Here is a 25,733-nt window from a genome sequence, read left to right as displayed (position 1 = left end):
TAAATGAAGGCCATCAAATGGGCAGGAAATAATTCAATTTCCATGAATGTTAATTGAGATCTGTGTATTCTAAAGGCTAATGGCCTGGTGAGAGATGTCCTGAGTCAAGCTAATGCGATGACTTACTTGTATTTTCAGGTACCAATTATTGAACTGAAGTCACATCTGTGACTGTTGACATTTTTCACAGTGACCTCTGTGTCCCGTGTACAAGGTCACTGTTGCTATTACAGGGCGAGGAAATTACCCCATCAAAATACAAGAACTGCTCATATATAAAACGCAGCCTTTGGGAAGCCTGAGTTTAGTCACTGCAGCATTTTATTAAATGGTTAGACCAATGTTTTTGCTTGAATTTTCTCTGTGCCTGGCACTAGGACAGTGACAAACTAGAAGAAAAGAAGCCATGGACTGCCTCCAGGCTCAGAGGGCTTGCTTTGCATTGAGGATGAGGAGGTGTAAAACCACAATTTCAGTGAGAAGTACAAGAATGCCCACGGTTCAATATAAGGTGCGCGGGAAGTGAAGATGGGCCATTGTGTAAGGTGGCTGAAACTACTTTGTTGTACTTGACGGCTCTTATTTGTCTAGGATGAGGAGTAAACTGCTTTTATACTCCCTGTCTAAATAGGTGGATATTGTTTATTGTTGGTCTCTTATAGTGTAACCCAATTTTTTCCCTTGTGTGCCCAGCACCTCAAGCAATGCCTGGAGTATAGCAGGTGCTCCCTTAGTATACAGTATAGAGGTTGACCAAAAAGCCCTCTCAGTCCTGTGGCCCACTCCTGGAAGTGCAGGGTGGTGGCTTACAGCCTGGGCTCTGAGATCGCAGAGGAGGTTCTGCTCTGACTCACCCTTATGTTACGACTTTTGTAAGTTTCTCTACTTCCCTGGGTTTTGGTTTCCAATCCACAGTCAATACAACAGTAGATTGCTGGGGAGGAGAAATGGGTGCCTATGAGCACTTGGGCAGTCTGTGACAATGGGGAGCCCTTAATCAATACATACTACTGATACTGTTACCTTCCACACTCTTTGCTCAGGCTACCCCATATTCTCCCATGCTTCCCTCTTTGGAGTTCTTGGGATTGCATATAATATTTAACTACTATGTCACAATTTGAGCTGTTTAAAATTCTTAAATTCTACCATCCTTGAGCTATGTCTCTGTTCTTAGCCACATCTGGTTCTTCTATCCTGTGTCCCACAGATTAATCTTTGAATTTCTCTCTTTTTTTTTTTTTTTTTTTTTTGGTTTTTCTCTGGTACCAGGAACCGAACTCATGACCTTGCGCTTGCCAGGCAGGCACTTTGCCACTGAGCTAAATCCCCAGCCCCCGTATTTCTCTTTATTGACACATATTCTCTAGGTCGTGTTACCAAGTCTGAAGTTTCAACATCCTCTGCATGCTGACCACTTCCACACTTCCAGTCCACTGAGGACCCTGGTCTTCAGACTTATGTGTTCAAGCGCCTGCTTGATATTTCCACTCAAATGTCTAGTGGCTGTCTCGTAGTGGCAGAGCAGAACTGCACCTCTGGTTTTCCTCCGCCCTCTCTCCTGCCCAGCTTTTCCCTGTGATCTCTCCCATTTCAGTGAATTAAATTAAATTTAGTGGTTACTCAGGCCAAGTATTTTGAAATTGTTCTTGATTCTTCCTCCCACATCCATACCAACAGGCAGCACCATGGTTTGATGGTCACAGTGCACCCACACTCTGACCACTTCTCATCTCCTGCAGTGCCAGCCTGGTCCAAGCAGCCACCATCATGTGCCTGGTTTATTGCAATATCCTTTTAACTGCTATCCTTCATTCCATCTTTGTTCACAGGCAGCCTGCTCCTATACAACCAGAGGATCCGTTGAAATGCAAATGATATCATGTTATACCGCTGTACAAGACCTTCCAGTGCCCCATTTGTATCATGCTCTATTCAGAGGCTATGTTATAGTTATCAAAGCCCAAATTGTTTGGCCCCTGCTAGTTCTCTGACTTCATCTCCTGCCTCTTGCTGTCACATTCACTCTGCTTCGGCTACATCTGCCATTGTGGTGTTTCTTCAAAACTCTCAGCTTTGTTAAATTAGGGCTTGCGTGGTTGCACAACATGTGTGAGCATTTGTGTGGCCGTCACCCTGGTCTTGAATATAGCATTCAATTTTCAGTTTGAGGCTCGAGTGTTTTCTTCAAGATATAACTCATATATTGACTTCTGTAGAGATGCATCACTCTTTCCCCCTGAACTTTAATCATCTCTGTGTGTGAATGTGTGTGTATTTGATTTCATCACCAAGGCCTCCGAGCCCCTCCATGGCAGGTGTAGTTGCTTTTATTTTTAGAATCTTGGTGCATAACAGAGAGATCAACCCAAGATAAGTATTCAACATCTATTTGACAATGAGTGATAGATTTAGCCATAGCTATGGATTTTCCATGGAGAGGCAACTTCTTGATACCTAGATTTAAAAAAGACTAGAAGATTAGAACAGAAAACATGAAGTAAGGTTTTGAAAGACTCAATAAAATGTCTGTTATTGACTATATGGTATAAGCTAGTTACCTCAGATGAGCATTTATAATTGATGATAACCAGAAAATAGAAACCTTGTAATTTATTTAGGTCAGGTCTATGTTCTGGCAACTGGAACTGTGCTTGAAATATGGTAAATTCTCATTAATTACATGCTAATTAATTAATTGGTGATTGCATTGACTTATCAGTGTACTGGCCCCAAGTAGGTGGTCTTCCAATAATTTTATCACCAGATAAATTTCACTTTCTAAAAGTGAATGTTTTTCTGTGATAGAAACTTTACACCCCCATAAGAGTCTTCACTTATTTCTCATTTGAAATCTGAGGATATGCAAGCTTTTTAGCTAATTTTTACTGATTATTAACATATTTCCCAATTATGTGATTCAGAACAGTTACAATACTTTTAATTCCAGAATCTAGGTCACCTAGGGATCAGTCACCATCAATTAGTTTATTTACTTTTTAAGAATGGGTCAGAATTTCATTTTTGTTCTCATGTTGAGCAATGTTGGGCCATGTCCTAGGTACTGTAAATATTGTATTGTGGAGATTATATTTTATAACAACACTCTACTGAGTGCTGTTATTTGGTTGTTTGTTGCTATTTCACTATTGCTATTTGCTGGCTGTTTATTGTAGTGGGAGACTAATTTGGTTGAATTCCAACTGTGAACTCTGTCATTTGGACAGCAGTTCAACTCATTCAGTGTCTTTCTCACTTTTTTCCACAAGCAATAAACTTTTATTGAACAATGATAAAACTTTTATGGTGTAAAAGTACTGATACTTTCTCACAAATGCGGGAGTACATTCTTGTAACCAGCCTTTGTATCTCTACCTATTTTTCCCTTTGCTTTTGCCTAGATCATTTCTAATTATGTTCCCACGCTCTGGCATCCTCTCTGCTGCCTGAAAAGCTTAGCTTATCTCTCCAGGCCCTTAGGAGCTGCATCTCTAATGTACCTCAGGACTTTGTTCAGTTCAGTTCTTTGGACTCAATGCAGCCCTTGAAAATTTGCTTGTCACATCCATGGTTAGACTTGGCCAGAGATTTGAGCCTAATTTGGATATAGAATTCATTGCTCTTATTTCTGGTTCTTTCCTTTCCACATTCCTTCTCATTTCCAGAAGATGCAATTACCCAAACTCTGTCCTTTGGACCTTCAAGACTTTCACAACCCTGCCTCATGCTAGAAGCCACGTTAATAGACACCTAGCATGCTCCTTCCCTTCCCTAACTGTCAGCTGTCCTTGAGAGCATGGCTATTTTTATCCATACCACCTTTGCATGAAGTAGATGTTTTTTGTATTGTCCAGTGTTTCTAAGTCATGTCTGTGGGAAAGTTAGTCTGCTAGGAGTCTTACAAGTCATACTGGAAGTTAGTGATGAGTAAAATAGTATGTTTCTTTAAGCATGGATGAAGCATTGATCCTTCGCCACATTTGAGTGTTTGTGGTTTGCAAACACTTCTGAAGCAGTCTAGATTCAGGTGTACTACAATACACCATTGTAGAGTTGCTCGCTGATTATCACATCATCCTTTAGAGAGAGCTACTACTTAACAGTGGCACCCAGTAATAGTGAGCACTGCTAATATTATAGCTTTCTTTTACTGAGAACTTGGCAATTGCCAATGAAAATTCATACGTGTATCTCATAAATTATAGGTGGATGGGTACGACATCTTAGAGAGGAGAAAATATTAGTGAGTGAAAAAGTGAGCATTCACATTCTGGTGGTCTGTCTCCAAGACCCGTGTTACTTACAGTAGAGAAACGATGAGGGAGTCTGACAGTGACGGTATTGAAGAAGTGGTAGGGAATGCAGAGGAGGAGATTGGCCTCCACAGGATGAGAGAAAGAAAGGGGTCTGAACCTTCAAGGTATTGAAGGCAGAGCAGTTCTAGGAAGATTTGGACAGCATAGGATTTCATTTTGTTTGTGAATGTGAATTGCCTCTGAAATATCTGGCGCTGACAAAGAAACTTCACTCAGCTAAGTTTTAGTCCTGCTCCTGACCTCTCTGGTCCAATCTGTGCACTTCCTCATATATACAGTTTTTGTAAACTGCCCTGATATGTCAGTATAGTAGGAGCCTACACCCTTTGGGCCTGATCACTCTTAACCTCCGATCAGATTCCTCATCCTTTGTATTCTTCCCAATAATGTCTGATCATCTGTTTGTTTAGCAAGAGTCCTGTCAGGTCAGTTCATCTAGAGTCTCCCTCACTCCTGTGTCCCTTTTCAGTAGTTTTCCATCAATTTCCCACACTCTGTTCATCCCTTATAAATTCCCACTTGCCCGTGTTCTACACAGAAATGAGCCCAATTGTATTTGGAGGTTTCTTTCCCACATTGCAATAATCCAGAATAAAATTAGTGAGTTTTTTTAAACCACTTTACTGCCTAGCTCTATTTTTTTCTCTGACAGAGTTCAGAAGTGCAGTGGACATTAATTTGTAGATTTATGAGAAATCAACACTTAGCTAGTATCTGAAGGCACTTAGATTCTACTCGTCTTAGTATCTCTTTTAGTAGTTTCCAACTCTGCCCTATACTTTTGTGAAGAATCAGAGTTACAAGAACTGTCAGGGAGTCCCGAGAAGGGGATCCTTGAGTGAGCTGCACAGTGCTTCTTCCAGATCAGAGGTGTGGAATTCTGGAAGCCCCATGTTGCTGGAGAAGCCCTTGAATAATAACCATAAAAATGGTGCTGTAATAAAACTTTGCATTTAAATTGCCTCTTATTCTTAAGATGTCAAAGTGCTTTACAAACACAAATCTCTAGAAACCTTTTAGGTTAATTAAAATGAGCAGGTTTCCCAGACAAAGAAGGTGACATTTTTGTACTTTGTTTTTATAAGTGTGTGAAACGAGGCACAAATAAGTTCTTCAGCTAGAAAAACAGGGATGTTCAAAGAACATGTGAATTTAGTATTAGCACAATAACCACATTGACAAATAACATTGTTCTTCAAATGACAGCTATAATAATTGAGTGATTTCATAAGTGCCGTTATTAGGGATAAGAGTATTTGTGTTTCTGCTGAGTAAATGGCTGCAGAAAGTTACAGGTTGGTGGTTTGCACTAGTGCATTGTTTTCTTAAAAAGCCACTATAAGCTTGAATCCATAATGTTAAGTGAAATAAATCAGATACACAGTTTAAATAACCAATGCTTTCTTTTATATGAGAAACCCAAAGTATAAATAAATTAAATAGCAAAATAAAAGATAGATCATAGGAAACAGGAAGATAGACCTTTTGCAAATGGAAAGAGGACCAATAGATAGAGGGAAAGGTGAGAAGGAGTAGGGAAGGGGACATAAATAGAGTAAAGATGCATCCTGTACATGTGACCCACTACCTACAAGGGATGTAATCATTGTGTACTGCAAACATGTGCTAATAAAAAGAAAAAGAAGTCACTGCACCTTATCTTCCTTTCATGCTGCTATAAGGTGTTCTTATCGCTACTTTACAGACTAAGAAAGTGAGTTGTGAACAGTTTGCCACAGGTCCTGCCTCTAGGAAGTGACAGATCTGAATTTTTAATCCAGGTGTTTTAGCTGGCTGTATTCTTCTTTACGAGCATCGTTAGCAAACTGTATTGCTTTTTCTTTCTTCTTTCTAAACTGTTGAACAATATAACATTCCCATCAGAAACAAAGTGCATCACAGACTCGCTGGCTTGGTATGGCAACTCCAGAATGGCAGCTAGTGGAGAAGAGGCCCTGCTGCTGGTGAACTCAGCTCCTGGGGCCTGTAAAGCAAGGCAGAACATTTGGACATTATTCTCCTCATTTGTGGCATCCTTTTAATCTGTTAGTCTGCAGCTCTTAGAGGTCCAATGAGCAAGAGAAGGAAACTTCCTTGCCTAAGGTTGTAATATGACAATGACTATAGCAAAGAAATTACCTAATTTAATTTTCACAACAACTATGTGAGGTAGGTCTTCATCTTAGTTACTTTTCTCTTGTTGCTGAGATAAAATACCCAACACCTAAAGTTAAGTAAGAAAAGAGTTATTTAGTTCACAGTTTGTGGAGGTTTCAGTCCATAATTAGCTGGCTGCAAGGCAGGGTAGCACATGACAGAGGACAACACTTCATGGTGACATAAAACAGTGAAATGAACCAGAAAGGGTGCAAGAGAGAAGAGAAACCTCTTTCTATCCCTTATGTTGTATGCAGGCTACCCGCCCTAGGGCAGGTGTAGCACTCACTTCCATAATTCCAGTATTAGACCATGAACCAATCATGAACTCTAGATTCAGTTGCCTCCAAGAAAAGCCCCACCTAAAAGTACATGAGGCTTTGGAGGGACATCCAGGCACAAACCATAATAACCCTCATCTTCATTTTGCTGAATAAGAAATTAAGATTCAGAAAGGTTAAAGTATTTGTTCAAGGTTATGTAGTTCTTCAAAAATGTCACTAGCTTATTTAACTCCAAAGCCTATTCTTGCCTTTCTTTCATTATTTGAAAAGTCACATTCTAATCAGGTTTGATGGCCAAATCGGCCTGGATCACATATGTTCTATGTCAACCTGCTGGGTAAGGATTTCCTGCTCAGGACGGACACAGGGTTGCCAAATACGCATTAAGATACTTGTGGTTTTCCAATCTGGCCTGACCAGCAAAGCACAAGAATGCTTTGTTCATCCTTTTCAAGGATGGCACCGGATGAACTTTTGTTTACAGACAATTTTACTCATATCTCACCCTAGGGATGCTCCTTGCCATCCTAATTTGTGTCTTGTTCATAGAACTGTTTACAGTGTTCCATCTTGTGACTTGGAGTGAATGATTCCAAGAGGAGGTCTGCTGAAACTCAGTCGAGGCTGACACTGCACTTCACAGAAAGCAGGGCTTGGAATATGATGTATTCTAGCAAAAGGAGCAGGCACTGTGAGAGTCTCTGTCCAGCTGAAATGAATATACTTCTCTAAACATTCCTACATGTCGGTCACTTTTCCTCATCATGCTAACATTACTCCCCTTCTGTTACACTGACAAGCAATACTGATGACATAAGAACAGTTCAGGGATATTTTCCAGGGAAACAAAAGAAGTGACCATGCAAATATGACCTTATTCCCAATCCATAAATGTTGGCCTTACAGAGTATTCTCAATTATCATTTCTTCTTGCAGACTGAGGTTTTCTTATCACTATATCTCCAAGGATATTGGTTGGTTCTGTGGTGTCCCTTTCTAGTGTCCAATCATGATATATGAAATAAGCATTGTTAGATGCTCCCTGAATGTCACTTTGGATGAGGTGAAGGGCTCACCTCTCCAACAACTCTATTATACACTGAAGGTGTAGGAGCCCTCCTGGTATAGTAGGGTGTGCAGGTTGCCACAGATGGTGTAGTATGAAGGTCAGGAAATGCAGGAGTATAGAAAGGGGAAATGTTCCCTAACAAACAAGGCAAAGCAAACAAGATGGCTTTGAAACAACTGCTGAAACTCGACCCCCAGTGTTAAGCCAGATCACTACAACTGTTCACTTCAATTCAATTGAGCAATCAGATTTGAAGTCTGACCTACAATTTTTAAACAAAAGAGTTGTATGATTAAAAACTATAACTTAGAAGGATCAGTTTTAGACCAGACCGGAAGCCTGTTTTGATCTTCAAGTATGTGTTTACATTCATTTGTGTGGGTTTATTTGCAAAGGTGTATCGAAGTTCTACATTTTAGATACTATTGAAGTCTGATGTGATGATGTAGTTGAAATACTCAAAAAGCCAGAGCTCTGTGCACAAACTATTTTTAGAGACTGCCACTGTGTTTGATAGGTAAAGCAATGACATTATTGACTGTTAATAAGTAATATGGTTTAACACAATAAGATTGTGATTACATTTGAATACAGCAGTGATCTACATAACAAAGTTGTATACCTGTGGTGTCAATGTCCAGAGCTCCAACTTACTCATCAACAAAATGTAGATAGCATCCAAAGGTTCATCTTATGCCAGGGGCATTCAGTGAGATAGAGTGCGTTGGGATGTCAAGTTCAGAACCTGGTGTGGGGCTATGGACACATGTGGAGGGCTGAAAATTTCATATTGTCCAGAAGAAAACACAGGTATTTTGCCAGAGGAACCTGGTGAATAGTGGCAGGTATGTGGGTATGCCTGACTATGTGAGTGTGTAATAGGTATGCAGCACTGTTATGGACCCCATGTCCTTGGACCATGTGCTTCATATCAACTCCAAGGACCAGGCTTCATTGGAATCCTCATTTCCTACACAGTTAATGACTTCAGAGATAATTAGCTTCCAATTGGTAATGAAGTGTCCTATGGTGGCAGTGGACAATTGCCACATTGGGAAGAGCTTTTAATATTATCTCCAAGTGGGATAAAAGGAAAAAGATTTCTTTGGAGTCAGTCATCCTCATATCACTCCTTATGCTATAGTCAGGCAAGCTGGACAGGGCATTAAAATATAGAATTTGGTGTCTAGCATAATTTACCTGAAAGCCCAGCTTTTGCTGCTCAGTACCAAGGGCCAATAAATTTCTTACAGGACCCTCAGGTTCCTTAGATATAAAATAGGAAGTTAACACACATCTTTTGAAAAAGTGTAAAGTAGAGTCATGGAGAGGACAAATAAAATTTCCTCCTCCTTTTCCTCCTCCTCTACTCCTCCTCTATCTCTTCCTCCTTCTCCTCCTTCTAACTTTGCTATTATTCCCACTCTCCTCAAAAATGAAGGCTCAGGATTGAATAAATCAGAGAAATTCAGAAACAACATTAGGTTCATATTTAGGCAGCAATTTAATTTTTTCCTTGGGTAAGAAAGATTATACATCTGCTTCTAAAATACGAAAAGTGGTGATTATGATTCATGCACACATGATTCATAGAGAAAACTGGAGCTAAAACACAGCTAAACTAATAATATTTCATCCTTGTGACTGTAAGCCTGTCTAAGCTTAGAATGTGTCCCCAGAGTCAGAGCAAGAATCCCAAGGGAGATTTCGATGCTGCTTTGATTTAGTAATTGTGGCATTACAGAAAAGACTGTGGTTTCCCAAGGTGGGTGCGTTTGCACCATCTGTAGCTGCGCCCTCCTCCTCACCCGCTTAGCTTCCCTGTGTGCTGATTTCTGGTAAGAACACACAGAAACAAGCTTCGCCTTCTACTCCGGATTATTGCAACAGCTTGTAATGTTTCCCAACCCTCAGCATCTTTCATTCTCTAACAAACCTATTCCCTCTTCCCACTGGAGTAAAATTCTTAAATTGTTGGTCATGACTCAACAATATGGCAGAGAAGAAAGTCATATTTGGGCTTCAAGGAGATTCAGGTGGAATCCTCATGTTCTTATCCTGTATCTTCTATTCACTTGACTTTGCTCAACATGAATTTCATAATCTATGAGACAGATATTACACCTGTGTAATGGTATTTCTTCAAGGATTAAACACTCATATAATACTTTACAGTTCCTGAAATATAATAACTGTTCCATAGCTCTTAATTGCTGAAAAACAATCAGATCCTTTTTTGTTAGATTCTTGGAAGCACTTCACAAAGATCCTTGGCCCTTTGCTACTATGTACAGAGGTTGCTGTTATGCATCCTTTGTTATGTGTCTTTTTTTTGGGTAACTGGCTGTTTCAGGACTATAAAGGCTTTGGAAGCTTTATCACTTCCAACAACCCAAAGCAAGTAGAGCTATAGATCTATGCTACCATGTCCAGTTCAGTGGACACGCATTGAGGATGTACTGTGTGCTCACAATAAGTTTGATATAGTCAAGGTATACAAGGAAATGAATGAACTATGTCACGGGCCTTGAATTTTACATTCTAGTGGGAGATTAAAGACAAATCTAACCCATGATAAATATGGACACTAAGAAAAATAAGAAAAGTAAAAGGCTGGGGGAAAGGAGTTGAAGATAGGAAGAAAACACATCCAGCTTAGAAGACATGGTCAGAGACTGCAAAGAACACCACGGAATCAGAGACTGTGACTGGGAAACAGGTACAGTGCCAGCAGATGTCTTGGCATAGTGGAGCACGTGGTCTTTGGTTCCTGAGCATGGGCATATGAGCTGGTCTCTAGGGTTATACCGAATGGCATTTGCCAAACTTGTCTGCATCTTCCCTCCACAGTGCCAGGTTTAGGGGAGCATACTGGACTCAGTGCTGGCCAATGCCATGTGGTGAGGCATTATTGGGGAGCTCTGAGAAGAACTATTGTTTTGTTTTGTTCTATGTTTCGCCTAAGAGAGGCACTTTTAGTAGTGCTGTTTTCTATGGAGGATATTCTTCTCTGGATTTTGTGTGAATAAATCTGCAATATCTATATTCACCTTGCAAACTTAAAGGGATGCAACCTTGGCAAAAGCTGTAACCTGTAGCTCACAAAATGGAAAGGGAAGCCTGAGTCCCCTTGACAGCAGTGATCTATCTCATGGTATCATCTTGCATTAAATCTTTCGTTATGGCAGGTGACTCTTTTATCTATTGTTTAATCCAGGGGTAAGGAAAGCTTTCATGTAAAAATCAGATAGGAAATATTTTCAACTTTGCAGACCATGCACTTGCTTGCCAGTAATCAGTGCCATACTCATAACATAACAGCAGCTGTGAAGAATGTGCAAGCAGGTGACTCTCTGTTTCAATAAAACTTTGTTTACAGATGTCATGTGAGGCCCACAAAAACAGTATAGAGCACTGGTCTCAGTCATTTGAGTCAGAATTCTCTTTCTTTCATGCACTGTGCCCTCTGATGTATTTTCTCTTCCTTTACAGATTCATGTACTCAATAGCCATATTATAAGAAATTACTTACTTACTTGTTTGGTAAGTTAGCTTCTTTGTCCCCAGACTAAGCCCTAATATAGCGAGGATATGCATTTCTTGTTCAGTGTTTGACAGAAAAGGAAATCCCTGAGTGAGCAACTGTGTGTGAGTGAGTGAACTTGGATGAGTTAATCTCTTTCAATTTCAGTTTTCATTTGATTTTCCTCATTTCAGTGGTTAAGGAGAATGTTGGCTGGAGGTGAATATAAATTCTTGTGTGTACATGTGTTATCCCTCATTAGATTCTACCAAGCAGCTTACTCTTCCTTTTATTCTGAAAAGTATCTAGATTTGGATAATAAATTACTGTCTCAGACCACTCCAATAGCAGCAGCTCCTTCTAGAGTTTTGCTCTGTGTGGGTCATGGTGGGAAGCTTCTTTTATTCATTATTTTATGTATTCTCTTAAGGAATTCTGTGAGGTAGATGCTATTACATTCACTTTAGAGAGGATGATTCTGTGGCTCAGAGGTAAAATGATTTTCCACAGACAGAGAGAAAATGGTAGATTTGAAATGTTTGACTTCAAGGAACATGACCCCACCTTTATAGTCCGGTATGTTTTATTTCTGAAGATGCCTGCAATGATATTTCCTGTCTCACCTCACCTGCTCTTTCACCAGTTGAACTTACCACTGCTCCAGTGAGAGAAGGAACCTTTTTCTCCTCTCTTGAATCTGGGCCAGTGCTGTCCCCTGACTTGAAAAATAGAACACAGCAGAAGTGATGCTGGTTACCTTCCAAGACAGGCCCTTGAGAGGCTCACCAATTCCAGCTTCACTCCGAAGAATGTTTCCTTTCTGAGGGCAGGGTCAGCTTGCACTCTGACTACAAAGCAGGACAGAGGCTATGTGCAGGGCAGCACATTCTGTACACAGTTGAGAGAGCTCAAGCCAGAGTTAGAGTTGCCAGGTTGCATTCTGCTCAAACTACTGCTTCCCCATAATTGGGGCAAGCAAAATAGTGACAGCTTTGAGGGTAATGGTATGCATCAATGGACATTTGCAGTGTGTGCTGAATGTCCTAGCAGTGTTCAGCTGGGTTTGAGAAGGGTGTGCGTAGGATCTTTCTGGGTGTGGCTCCTAACAGGTATGGATAAGGACTGGCTCTTGTCACTAGTTCAGATGGCAGTGTGCACAGCATGAGAATAGGAAGATGCTTATGTCACTGCTGCAGCTCATCTCAGAACCAGCGCCCTAAGGAGCAGAGGGAGGCAGCATGGGAAAGAGGGTAAGGGGATCAAGCGCCATGCCATGCAGAAAAATCTACACTAAAATTAAAACTGATGTAGTCTTTCTCTAGCAAGCACCCCCCTCTGCAAGTGCGCGTGCGTGTGCGTGCGTGTGCGCGCACGCGCGCACACACACACACACACACACACAGGCTGGAATTTCATACTTCCGGTGCATTATTAAAATAACTGGACACGATAGGAGGAATTTTTATTTTATAAAACTGGGGCCAAAATACCCTGGGAGACCAAGATATCAGTTTTGTCTCTCACTTGCTGTACAATTTGAAATGTATCCTCTTAGCCCTCAGGGAGTTCCTTTTCAATGATGGTGGTGAGGCAGGATTTCTGCAAGGGGCATTCTGGGTGGAAAATAAGCCCAGTTCTCATTTTGAAATCTCCTATGAGCAAATGTCTTGTCTTGCCAAGGTAGCATCTGTGCTCTCCACTCTGGATGGGCCAGTGACATCCCTGTCTGTGCCGGCTTGCTTTTATGCTACTGTTCTAACCAGGCTTAAAATAAATCATAATCATCAAATTGGCCTTGCAAAGTCATTAACAAAAGCCATAACTTGTGAAATTGCTATAAAGGAACTGAAGAAGAGGCTTTGAAAGCAAATTAGCATTTCAAGGAAGGAGTTGGGTGTATTCAGCTTTTTCATTTCTTTGTCATCAACAAATTGTTGCTTTCACTCTTCAGATGCCAAGAAGGTGCAGTTAAAATAGTCTTCATCACACGAGGCTCAAGTTCACTCAGACACCTCCTGCGTTTTCCACTAGTAGTAATGGCAGTATCCAAGATAGCAGAGATAATACTGCAGTGATGATCATAAAAGCCAGGTTGTGAGATCTGTTGGCCACCTGTAATAAGCCATGCAAGCTTTCTATGGCATGTGAATAAGACATGGATTTGTCGTCGTGTTACTTGTGGACAAGAGGAAAATAAAGCACTGCCAGCAGAGTGAGTGCAGGCCCAGAGGGCCATAGCCTCGGGTTAATTATCTCTGCCTGAGTGCCAGGAAGTCTTCTATGACATTCAGTGCCCTATTGTACACATTTAAACTCCCTATATTTTTTACTCATGGCATTTACCACAGCTAGAAGTTGCATTAGAGGGCATTGTGTGTGCCTTTCAGCCGTGTAAGCTCTAGGCAGGCAGAGTATGATTTTTTATTCAGTACTGAATCCCTAACATCTTACTTACTGCCTCCTGCATAGGAGTCCTCCAGGGCAGTTTGTTGAATGCATTAGAAGAGTTTAAAAACTGATAAAACTTTCTAGAGAATAAGATGTTTGAATTAGGCTTTCAAGGATGAATAGAAACCTGCATCCAAAACAGCAGAAATAAAACAAGCCTAAGAATAATGCCTATTAAAAAAAGAAGTGTGACTTCATTAGAACTTCTGTTATGAAATTAGCAGTGCTCCCTGCTAAAGCTCACAGATATCTTTATCTTTAAGGAGGTTTTGTGGTGGAAAAAGCCTGGCATAGAAGTATGAAGAATCAATGGGTCTTAAACCCAGTTACTGCTACTACTTGCTGTGTTGCCTTCAGTAAGTACTTGACCTCTCTGAGCCATGGTTAGCAGTTCTGCAAATTGAGAATACTTTTTGTCCTATTATAGAAACGTGAAGTAGCACAGGTAGGTTGGCAGCTACAGATAATAGTCTTCAGATTTAGTCTTCCAAATTTATGATTCCTCTATTAAACAAGGTATTATACAATGTGCTAGGCATTGAAGTAGATTTCTTCCACTGTTTCCCTTGCTTTGTTGTAAACACACATATCACAGTAATGTTGCAGGCTGAGATATTCTAATGCCTGAATCGACCGTGTTGTGGGTTCATACTTTCGGCAATCAGTGACAAGCTAAGATAGTTTGGGGCAGATCATTCAGCGTTGCAGTCTGCTGCCGGGGATATAGCTCAGCAGCACAGTGCCTGCCTGGCAAGCGTGAGGTCCTGTATTCCATTCCCAGTAACTCCCTCCCCCACCAAAAAAGAAAAGCATTGCAGGCTGCCTGCTAGCTCTGGCTTTCAACTCCAAGCCATAAAGTTCTCAACTGTGTCTAATACTTAGTTTTTAAAATGCAATGACAACATCTAATTCCAGTGGTTCTGGTTAATTTGTTTCATAATTTATTAAAATCAAGAATGTATCCAGAGTTTTTCACAAACGATTGGATTACAAGTTGATGTAAAACACTTACCCTAGGGCTTGACATGTGATTGACACCTAATATTGGAAGCCTGTTATGGCGGTGATGCAATTATTACTGGAGAAGTAAACAAAATATAATAAGAAGCAAAAGTAGCAAGAAGATTTTGAGGAACTTAGGAGTGTGTGGGCTTTGAGAAATGTATGCATTGGAAACATTGATCAGGTAGGAATTTCAAGCAGTCTGGACAATCTGGGTCAAGATAAGATGTAGAAACAAAAAGAGTGTAATTTGCATGAATTGGTCCTTTGTTAAGGAAAGAATGGAAGATGCATTAGGGGATGCCACACAAAATAAGTTGAAATGTGGGAAATTATCAGGAAATGATGTAGCATGTATTTCAATACTTTATGTTTCAGAGCTAGGTCAGCACAGGTATGTTATAGGACATGTGTGTGTATAGAATTGGAGGATACTGCTAATGTACTCCCAAGCGTGGAATGGTCATACCTTAAAGGAATAACATTGCTCTACTCACACACAGCACTGGCCAATTTTGAAAGTGTGGGTACCCTTGTGTAATGGGCACATCTACTTTGTAAGGTAGATTTCATAATTCCTGTCTTATAGGTGAAGGCTCAAAAAATTCAACCTGTGTCTTTCAAGTGTAGTTTTTGTTTAAGAACAGGAAATTTGGAGAAGTCAAGTAAAAAAGTGTATTTCAAAAGTGTCAATGCCATGGATTTAAAATTTTTATCAAAATATATTGTAAAATTCATATATATTACACATCCTTGAGAAACTTTCCCAAAATCAGTTATCCAGTTTAGCCAGTCCCTTAGATCAATAAGTAGAACACCACCCACACCCCAGAAATCTCCATCATGCCCCTTTTCAATCAACCCTCTCCCCACTAATGGTGTTTATTCTCCTCACTTCTGATACCTTACATTTGTCTTTACTAGTTTTGAAAAAAAATACATGTGGAATCATATCATGTGCATTCTTTTGTGTCTGGCTTCTTTTTGCTCACATACTGTTTTTTAATTTATTCACTTTGCTATGTATACTTATAGTTCATTTTCTGCCTTGTCATGTAACAGAGTATCATAGATTACAACCAATTTACCTATTCTAATAGACCTATGTAATTATGAGTATTTAAGCATTATAGGAAAATGATAGTAATATTCTTCTGCCTATCTTTTAATGCTTAAGTGTATTCAAGTCTGCTGAGTATCTGCTATTGATGGCACAGTTATATAATGGGATATGAGTATTCTAGTTCCAGTAAGTACTGCCAAATAGTTTGCCAAAGTAGAAATAACAATTTGTACTTATGTCACATATTTACCTGCACTTGTTTTTGTCTACCCCTTTAATTTTAGTCAACCTGATCAATCTGAAGTGTTATCATATTATGATTTAATTTGTTTGTACCACATTCCAAATGAAATTGGAAGTCTTTTCCTATAACTGTTGTTTTGTGTCCTCATATTCTGGTGCATAAATTTGCAGCTCAGATTTCTTGTTGCTGTACATGATGTTTTACATGAGTACTCTCCCCTTCCTTTGAACTTCAGGATGGAGCAAACTACCCCTCATTTCTTTGTGTGGTTTCAGCACCGAGGACAGTTCCAACAATTAGTGGCTTATTTGGAAACTCAGGGTGCACACTAGGAGATGGGCCAGGAGGGAAAGTCACACCTCTCTGTGCTGGATCTGTGCTGTCCTGCTCTAAATAGGGTGAACGAATTGAGGCTTGTTCTTGCTTCCTTCTACATGTTGCCAAGCCATTCTAAATGGAATGCTCAATCTAGCCAATGAGTGGGGCTTTCCTAACAATATGCATTCTAATATAGCCATTCTAGAAGGTATCCTTTGGAATCAGAGCTGCATTCACTCTGCTCAACTGTAGGAATGCAAGAGGGAGCACTGTCTCCATATCCCAGCTGCATTTTAGAGGGATACTTATCGTCTTACCAATGGCTTTCAAAGTTCTTGCGTAAGTACTTGTGGCTGAAACACAGTACCTAAAAATGTGTGCCTTAGGATCATGCCCTCCTTCTCATTCACTGTGTTTCAATTTTCGTGAGCTTGCTTGTTCCCTGAGTCCTTTTCATTTGTAGTAGTGGAGTAATTCCAGAGGTATAAGAATCACATGTAACCATGTGGGTAAAATATTATAGAGAGTTCCTGTTGGCTGGTGAATACTCACTCAGTGCCAGCTCTTAATGTTAATAGCACATACTTGAAGTACATACTTTTGAAATTAAATAAAAGGTAATGATGATGATGTTATTGGTCTAACATAGCTGTGGGACCCTTTTGTGAAAGACATCTTTTGAAGTGAAAGACAAGTCAGTGGGATGAAATATGGCTAGTTGAACATTGAAGAGGTTATGTGCTAGCAGTGTGCTGTAGGCTTGCTATAAAAACCACCTGATAAATAATATTCATAAAATTCAACAGAATGTATGGTTCAAAAACTCTCATGGATTCCAATTTTAGAAAAAAATATCCAAAATGAGACCCTGAAAATCTCCCCTCTTGGATTCCACTCACCAATGCATTTATGTAGTCAATGACTAGTTTCACTATTCAATTAAGAAGAGGCATTAATAATGTAGTAGAAAAGGAAGGAATTTTGGGCCTGGACATAACTAAGTTTGAATCCTAGTACTATCAATTCCTACTTTTTAATCCCAGAACAAGTGACCTAAACTCACTGGATCGCAATTTTCTACTGTAAAAATGGAGAGCTCACTGGGGAGTTGTAAGTATTTTTTGAAATTATGCACAGACATTATTTAGATTGATGACAAAGTTACATCATGGAAGGCTCACTTTGAGAAAAGAAATTCCCAGATTTTGTGGACCAATGAGCTAAAGTTTTAAAGTATATGGGAAGTAAACATGTCTACATATTTTTCTTCTTAAATACAAAGGACAGTTGCTCAGCACAGGACTGAAGAGTTTTGTTTTCAGCTCATAATCTCCAGTGTATAGAGGGCTACCTGACATATACTGACGTTTAATGACTAATTTCTGAATGAGCGAATGAACAAGATACAAATCTGACCCTTCTGACTAATATAGTGCAGAGAAAGAGGAAAGACTAAAAGGATAATAAAACAAGATGAAAATGAGACATTAAAATATAACTGTTCATATAATAATCTTATTTTACCTATATTAGAGAAGATGGAATGAAACATGGACAAGTATTATGTGTTATCAAAGTCAATCACCCATAGAAGATGACTAAAGTGATATCTCCTTTTGCAAATTAAAGGCTCAAAGAGGTCAGGAGATATTCCCAGGATCACACAATGAACAAGTGGTAGGTCTGTTTGACTAAATTACTGGCTCTAACCTCTCTGCTGCTCTGCTGCAGGATTCTCATATTATGTATGTTGGAGGCATAGAGAAAGGACAAGCAGGGAATGTGTCATCCAGGCTGCATCTCATAAGCTTGGCAGGGTTTTCCTCCATGGAGGAGGACAGGAGAGAGCATGGCAGACTTGGCAGAAGATTGAAGACCAACTATAACTGGGCCATCGGAAGGGAGAGGAGGCTTAGAAAATGCACCAAAGCCAGATCAGTGGACCCCTTGAATGTTATGCCAGAGAATGCGGACTCTAGTTTCTTAACCTGGGAAACAATGGAATAATTTGATAAGGAGGTGTTTGCATGAAGACGTATTTCAGGAGAGAGACCTGTGGGACTATGACTGGTTAGAGAAGTTAATCTGTCGATGTTGCTCATTCTGGGAGTCTGCAGAGTAATAGGATTGATTTTGGGGCCATCAATGAATTGGCTCCTCATGCTGATTAACTACCCCTTGGCTCTCTGTCTTCAATGACCTCAATCCCTGGTGTTCTACATGTGACCTTTACCTCTGTTCCCTGGGAAGACTTTTGGGGAATGGAAGGAGTATGGCATGGATTCACTGGACCCTAATTTCCACTTTATTTTTCTGCTACATTTCTGTGTGTAGAGCTCTCTCTCTCTCCCTCCCTAGGTCTTTGTTCTTGAGCTTTAAATTGAAAGCGCTGCCCTGCAGCTCAACCCCTCCTGAGCAGAGATTGTGTGAATAAATGCTTTGTCATTGTCACCATGGATAGCTAACCTTGGTTCAGTGAGAGCATGTGGGAAGGTCAGGGTCAGCTGCTCACATGAGAGGGGAGCTGCTTCTCATTAGACACCTGTGCTGGGTCACAGTCTGTGTAAGGTCCTTCAGGTTTTGATGACATAACTCAGCAACTCAGATTTACAAAAATGTTTTTCTGTAAGTGAATCCCATTTCTGTTGTAACCTCCAGGCTATAGATAAAAACAGCAAAAGAATTCAGATTTTCTCATTTTTTTACAAGGTTGAATCTAAGTTCTCAGGCTTACAGAAAGCCACAGCCTGAGGATAGGGACTCAAGAATATGTGTGTGTGTTTAGCTTTTAATCATCAGTATCTGACCTCATCAGCCTTTAGGCTTTATGCTTTTCATAGGATCCTCATTTGTAATTTTCTTGTCTTTGTCCCTGGATTTTCACTTCTGGCTCTCTGGGATCTTTAAGTTCCTTTGATAGGAAAGAAGTTGGTGGCTGGGAATCTTAGGAAATCTGCTGTGTACCCCAGCTTGACCCACTGATGACACAGATCCTCTCTGCACTGGGATTCTTCTGAATCCTCTTTCTTTATTTATATTGAGCATGTTTAGCCAAGTCTCAGCGTACGAGAAGAGCATGGGCCCCTTACCAGAAAACACATCAGAGCTACAGCCAGCTTCTCTTTCTTTACAACTCTCTCAAATTACCCTAGAACCAACAGAGTTCACACTGATTTGGGGTTGGGAAAGGGAAAAAGATTAATCACTTAACAATCTAAAGTTGTCATTCATAGCCAAATTCCTAGGCATTTGAGACTCCTAATTACCCACCCTTACATTTTCATTTTCCTACTAAATTCAAAAGCTTATTTTGAAGTTTAAATTAAGGAACAACTTCTTTCTTTTTATGTCTCTAGTTGCAATGTACCACTCCCCAGAGAGTTGTGGGGAACGCAGAAAGCCTTATTGCCCCAAATGAACTGGACTGTAGCATAGGAACAACAGTCTGCACTGGCAGAAATGCCTGTCATTATTGTAGTTTTCTTCCAATAATATTATTGCCTGTCACTGTCACTACCATTGTGAAGGGTGTGCAAACCTGTTAGAGTTTCAGTTTTACACACAATGTAACTGAAGCTTATTGGGTTAAGTGACTTATCACAGGGCACTTAAAGCTAGCATCAAAAATCCTATTTGTTGCTAGGGTCGAACTGAACAGATTGATTCAAGTGGTAATATGCTTCCAATATTTGAGGGATATGTGTGTGTGTGTGTGTGTGTGTGTGTGTGTGTTGGTGTGTTGGTGTGTGTATATGTGTATGGGGGATTTAAGTGGACTAGCATATTAAATCATTACAGTTATTCATTCTTTTACAGTCACTGACATTTCCAGACATTTTTAAAGTTACAGAATGTTGGATCCCTCATGCTTTTGTTCTTGAAAATATAGTCAGCTTGATAGGTACTGTGTCAGCAGGTGAGAGTTTCTGGACTAGCTACAGTGATACTGTTGGTGAGGGCCCTGATCACCTGATATTCCCAAGTTTATTCTGCATGAATCCTACAAGCTTGTCACCTCCTTGTCATCTCACAAGCTGTCCAATACACAGTGACGTGAGTCAGTTGCCATCTGAATGGCACCAGTGATGTCAGACTGGGGGATGAGTACGGATACAGTGGACCTGCTGCAGGTATCTCTCAGGTACCACATCTCCATTACTGTTTGTGGTACAGAGCAGGGGCTGAGTATGAAATGCATCTCGGGATGTCTATTCCAGGTGGCAAGCAAGGAGAAATCACTTCTTCATTGCTCCTTTCTGCCTTTGGTCAACCATTGAATCCACAACAAGTTTAATTCCCTGCAAAATGGACATTGATGCTAGCTCATGGCTGGTGTGAGAAGAGAGGTGTGGGGTAAGGTGGAGACATGGTGCAATCAGAATCTACTTGCATTGTGGTTCCCTAGGATAACTGGTTACTTTGGAGATGATTGGAGTTAGAACCAAGTGAAGCCTGATATGCATTATATTAGTTATCCTGTCAAAGTGTGGAAATTTTCCCCAAAGGGTAAGAACAAAAAGCTGTACACATTATTGCACAATATTTATAATCAAGAATCCACGTGTGGTTTAGCCAGTTGATCTAGTCCAATACTCCTTCCAGGCTGCAACTAAAATATGGCAGTCCTCTGAATGAAGAGGCACTTTCAAGTTCCTGAAATGGTTGCTGGCAGGATTCAGTTACTGCAGACTGCTGGCTGACAGCATCCTCAGGTTTTTCCTTAAGACATCTCACAGCATGGCACCTGGCTTTTATCAGAGATAGCAGGAGACAGCAAGTGAGGCAAAACCCACAATCCTTGTGATCTTTGGAGGAGATAATATAGAGGCAGAGTCAAGGAACTGGGGTCCCTGGAGCCAATTTAAGGTCAGCCTATGCATTCTCTGCATTGCATTTAATAATATTCATGCAAATCCCACTCAATAATCTGCTTATGCCACTGAGAAAGTCAACTCAATCTTATCACCCTTTTTCCTGGAGCCAGTTCTGGTAGTAATAGCTAAGCACCACTGAATGAGATATCTGCTGCCACTAAGTCTGCCTTGCTCTCACTGGAAACTCCATGTACCATCTCCTATGCTCTGGCATTGGTTATTTGGCCTGCATTACCTTCTATACCACCCTCCAGGATAAAACATGGACAGTGTTATGTTCTACTATGAAGAGAAGTCTTCAGGAGAGCTTACAGTGTGGGCCCTGAGGATGAACTTAGGGGCTTAAGTCCCAGTTCTATGCCCTTGGAAAACTGAAATAAACTCTCCAGCTTCCATTTTCTTATTTAAATTGAATTGTAACAGTACCAAATTCATAGTGCTATTTTGAAAGTTAGTTAATTAAATACACAAAAAGTACTCAAAACAATGCAAGATTAGCTGTAATTTTCTCTTTATGCCATGTTCCCAGGCTTTCTCAACCTTGGTACTTGTCTTGGTTATTTTTTTGTTGTTGTTGTTGCTGGGACAAAATACCTGATGCCCAAAATTAAGGAAGGAAAGATTTATTTTGCTTACAGTTTGTGGAGGTTTTAGTCCATACTTGGCAGATTATAAGGCAGATTGGCACATGGCAGAGGGCTACAGCTCATGGCACAGAACACAGCAAAACAACAAACACAAAAGCCAGGGTGGAATGGCCTCAAGCACCCTTTTTTTCTCCCTTATATATGCAAACTATCCACCCCAGGGCAGGTGCAGCTCTCACAACCATAATCAACCAAACTCTAAAAGCCTGCCCCATGACCACGTGAGGCTTTGGGGGGACACCCAGACACAAACCATAACAGTACTGCTGCTGAGGAAGGGCTGTCCTGAGCAGGTTAGGGTATTTAACCACTTTCCTGGGCTTTCCCCAGTAAATGCCAGCTAAATATCCCTCCAAAGTCAAGCACCTCTGCCTTATACCATTTCCAAGCTCAGGAGATTTTGTTCAATGAACAAAAGATGCTGAGGTGTATCTTTGGAGGAGGGCAAGGAGCAGAGAAAGATCCAGAAAAATGTATAGAATGTGGCAAGCTCTCAAACAGCTCTATGTTCTTGTGTCAAAATTTGATGACCCACTTGAATGAGTCCTGCCAAGAAATTAGAGTCTAACACCAGAAATGTCTTGGAGCTGCTCTCCCAGGTGGTTGGCATAAGCTCTCTACAGGGTTAGTTCTACCAAGTGGACCCTGGGAGTAGAGGATGGCAGGGGCTCTTCTGAACATGTGAAAAGCTGAGCAGAAAAAGGAGTTAGAAGGCTTGGTTCTAAAGAGGAGCTTGATGACAAGTTGCCCCATGTGATCATCATTGCATTTTAGACTTGCAGTCAATCAGATAAAGTATTGTCATGTCTCAGTTGGTTTAGATAGCTCTAATAGCTACCACAGGCAGAGTGAACTAATACCATAGTCATTGGGGCTTAAACAACAAGCACTTATTGCTCCCAGTTCTGGAAGTCAAGAAATCTAAGAACCAGATGCTGGTAGACCTGTTGTCTGGAGAAGACTCAATTTGCACATGGACTACTTCCTCCTGAATCCTCTCATGGTAGAAAGATCAATACTCGCATCTTTCCTCATAAGGGTGCTGTTCCAACTTATGAATGCTCTCACTGCATGATTTAATCACCCCACTCCAAAGGCTGCACATCGAAATACCATAATATTAGGGATTAACACTTTAGTATATGAATTTTGAAGGAACAGCTACTCGGTCTATAACATTTAGTTCTTCACATATTCATTCTAATTTGCATTATTCATTTTTGCATTGGGAGTAGAACCTTTGTGGCTGTGAGCAGTAGCTCGATGGGCAGAACACCATGGTGAGTCCTGGCCCCGTCCTTTCCTCTTGGGCAAGTGACTATCTTTCCATGAGCTTTGGTTTCCTCATCTTCAGCAGGGAGCACGTTCCTCTTTTGATGGAGGTGAGTTATTGCAGGGGAAGCACTCAGTACAATCTGGTCCCTGGTGAGTGACCTGAGAATGTTGCTTATCTTTATTATTTGAAGATGTGTATTCTATTTTCTGTAAGAAATGAGAAATCCCTCATCAGCAAGTTCCCTGAATTTATAGTACCTACTACAATACCCGAAATATCTCAGTGTTTGTGGAAAGGAAAGCTTTATTCTACCAGAGAATGCAGTGTTCCAGGTGCTTTTGAGTCTGCAGATATCTAAGGCCCCAAAGAACTAGAAGTTGATGCTTAGCTGTTCTTTCTCCTTGTTTCTCTGTGTAAGAGCCCTATTGCCCGGAGAACATCTATACCAGCCCCCTCACTTGCTTGCTCCTGCACACACTCACACACACACATAGCAGGGGCACTAACTCTGGCAGGGATACAAACACCTTTGTGGTGCAGGGCCCACCCAGGTAATCCACATCTCAATTCTCCAGATGCTGACAATTTCTATATAGGTTCACTGAAGTACAGAAATTCTTCGAAATGATAGGGGGAGCTTGCTAACTATATAATGTTCCCCTAAACTGCATTATCCAGGAGTGATGTTTCTTGTGCCTCAGACATATTCCTCACCTGGTGTTGGAGAAAGGAAATGGAGGTGGTTGTGATCTCTGTAGGAAAATATTACATTAAACAGTAAGACACATCTTTGCTTCCAGGTCTCATTACTAAGGACCTACTGAGTTTAAAGCTCATTATTCTTTCTTTGGTGGAAGGTTAGGAAAGTGGATGTGAAAACGTTCCTGTCTTAGTTACTTTTTTCTCATTGCTGAGGCAAAATACCTGACTCCCATTGTTAAAGGGGGAAAGGTTTATTTAGTTCACAGTTTTTAGTTTTAGTCCCTAATCAGCTGGCTCCAATGCAGCATAGGACATGGCAGATTGGGCAGCTATTCATGGTGGCAGACAACAACAAATGCAAGAAGGGTTAGGGAGAAGATAACCACTTTCTGTCATATTGTATGCAGGCTAACCACCCTTAGGCAGCTGTAGTACTCACATACTTAATCCTAGCCAGAACTGTGCCAAAATAATAAGTGGACTGATTTACTATTCACACATCTTTGATCTCAGCACCACACACACCCACCTTTGAAAAGCCTGATTTGCATGACTGCATTAAGCTTTGGGGAGACATCTATACAAAAATCATAACATTCTGACCTTGCATCCCCAAGGACTCATGCATATCCTTTCATGCAAATGGGATTTAGGCCATCTCTAAAAGTTGCCAAAATCCTAACATTTCCAGCGTTGCTGAAAAGGCCAAGTCCAAAGTCCCCTCTGAGATTTAAGGCAAACTCTTAGCTGTAAACCACTTTTCAAATAAAAAGAAAGTTAAACACTTCCAACATTCAATGGTTCAAGATAGACATTGACATTCTAAACATTAAAAATGGAGATAACAAGGAATGGGAACAAAGTAAGACTTGCAGGGTAAATATTAAATCTCACAGTGCCACTTCCAGCATTCCCACCAATCTGTGGCAAGTTGTGAATTCTAAATGGCTTGGGTGGCTCCACCTCTACAGTACTTGTGGTGATTGTAGCAGCCATGGCTTCTCTCTGGGGTTGGCTCTGCTCCTTCCTTGTAGGTTTTCTCAGAGGATCTACATTCCTGCCTTCTTCAAAGTTCTGGGATTTCCACTGCAACTTTGGCTTCACACTTGTAGTTTTACACACTGCCTTCTCAGGAGTATATTGCCTGGTCTCACAGGCCTTCTTCTGAAATCTGGGTGAATGCCTTCATGACTGAACAACTCTTGCATTCTGCATGCATATAAAACCGGCCAAGGTCTTCTTCTCATTGGAGCAGTAGACAAGCTTCCCTCTTTCCTGGCTTTAGGGCTTGAATGACTGTGAACTAAATCCTAAGGAACAGCTTCCCTAGGCTGCCACCCTTCTGAAGCAATGGTGCTCTGGGATTCTCTTCTCATAGAAAAGTCTTTCACTTTTGAAACTTTGAGACTGCAAAGGATGGTGTCCTTCTCTTTCTTGTGATACCCTCAGGCCAACTTTTCTATTCTGTTCCTTTTAGAAATCAAGATCTCCTTTGCTCTATCTTTGCAGTAGGCAGGTTTACTGGCACTTCCTTTCTGGCCAAATTCAAAATATTTAAATAATTCTGCTGGGCTCTTTACTTTTGATTCTCAACACAGATCTGGCTAAAATCTCCCAACAACAGAATGTCACAGCCTCAACATTAGACTGCCTTGAAACTTTTACAAGAATATTTCATCTACTGCCCTTATCTTAGTCTCAGGCAAAGTCTCTGGACATGAGAAAAATGCAGACAAACTTTCTGCCAAGTCATAACACATCATCTGGAATCCAACTTCCAATGTAGTCCTCCTTTTCAGCAGAAAACTCC

The 25,733-nt window shown here is 40.6% G+C and overlaps 1 protein-coding gene across 3 annotated transcripts in view; it reads left to right on the top strand.

Moving 5' to 3' along the window:
- The window catches only part of Fam135b (family with sequence similarity 135, member B), a 298,271-nt gene that overhangs the window by 45,818 nt on the left and 226,720 nt on the right, over positions 1–25,733 (top strand). The window contains exon 1 of one of the 3 annotated variants that reach the window (XM_005398046.2): positions 16,668–16,763. The exons of the other annotated variants lie outside the window; for them this stretch is intronic. The gene's annotated coding sequence lies outside the window, so the exon portion shown is untranslated. Of the gene's footprint in view, positions 1–16,667; positions 16,764–25,733 lie in introns of those variants that run through there. 3 annotated transcript variants of the gene reach the window in all.

This window comes from Chinchilla lanigera, unplaced genomic scaffold (assembly GCF_000276665.1).
Source record: "Chinchilla lanigera isolate Chin_1 unplaced genomic scaffold, ChiLan1.0 scaffold00060, whole genome shotgun sequence".
In the NCBI taxonomy this organism is placed as follows: domain Eukaryota; kingdom Metazoa; phylum Chordata; class Mammalia; order Rodentia; family Chinchillidae; genus Chinchilla; species Chinchilla lanigera.
The sequence above is the reverse complement of the archived record's forward strand: the minus strand, read 5'-3'. Positions and strand labels throughout refer to the sequence as shown.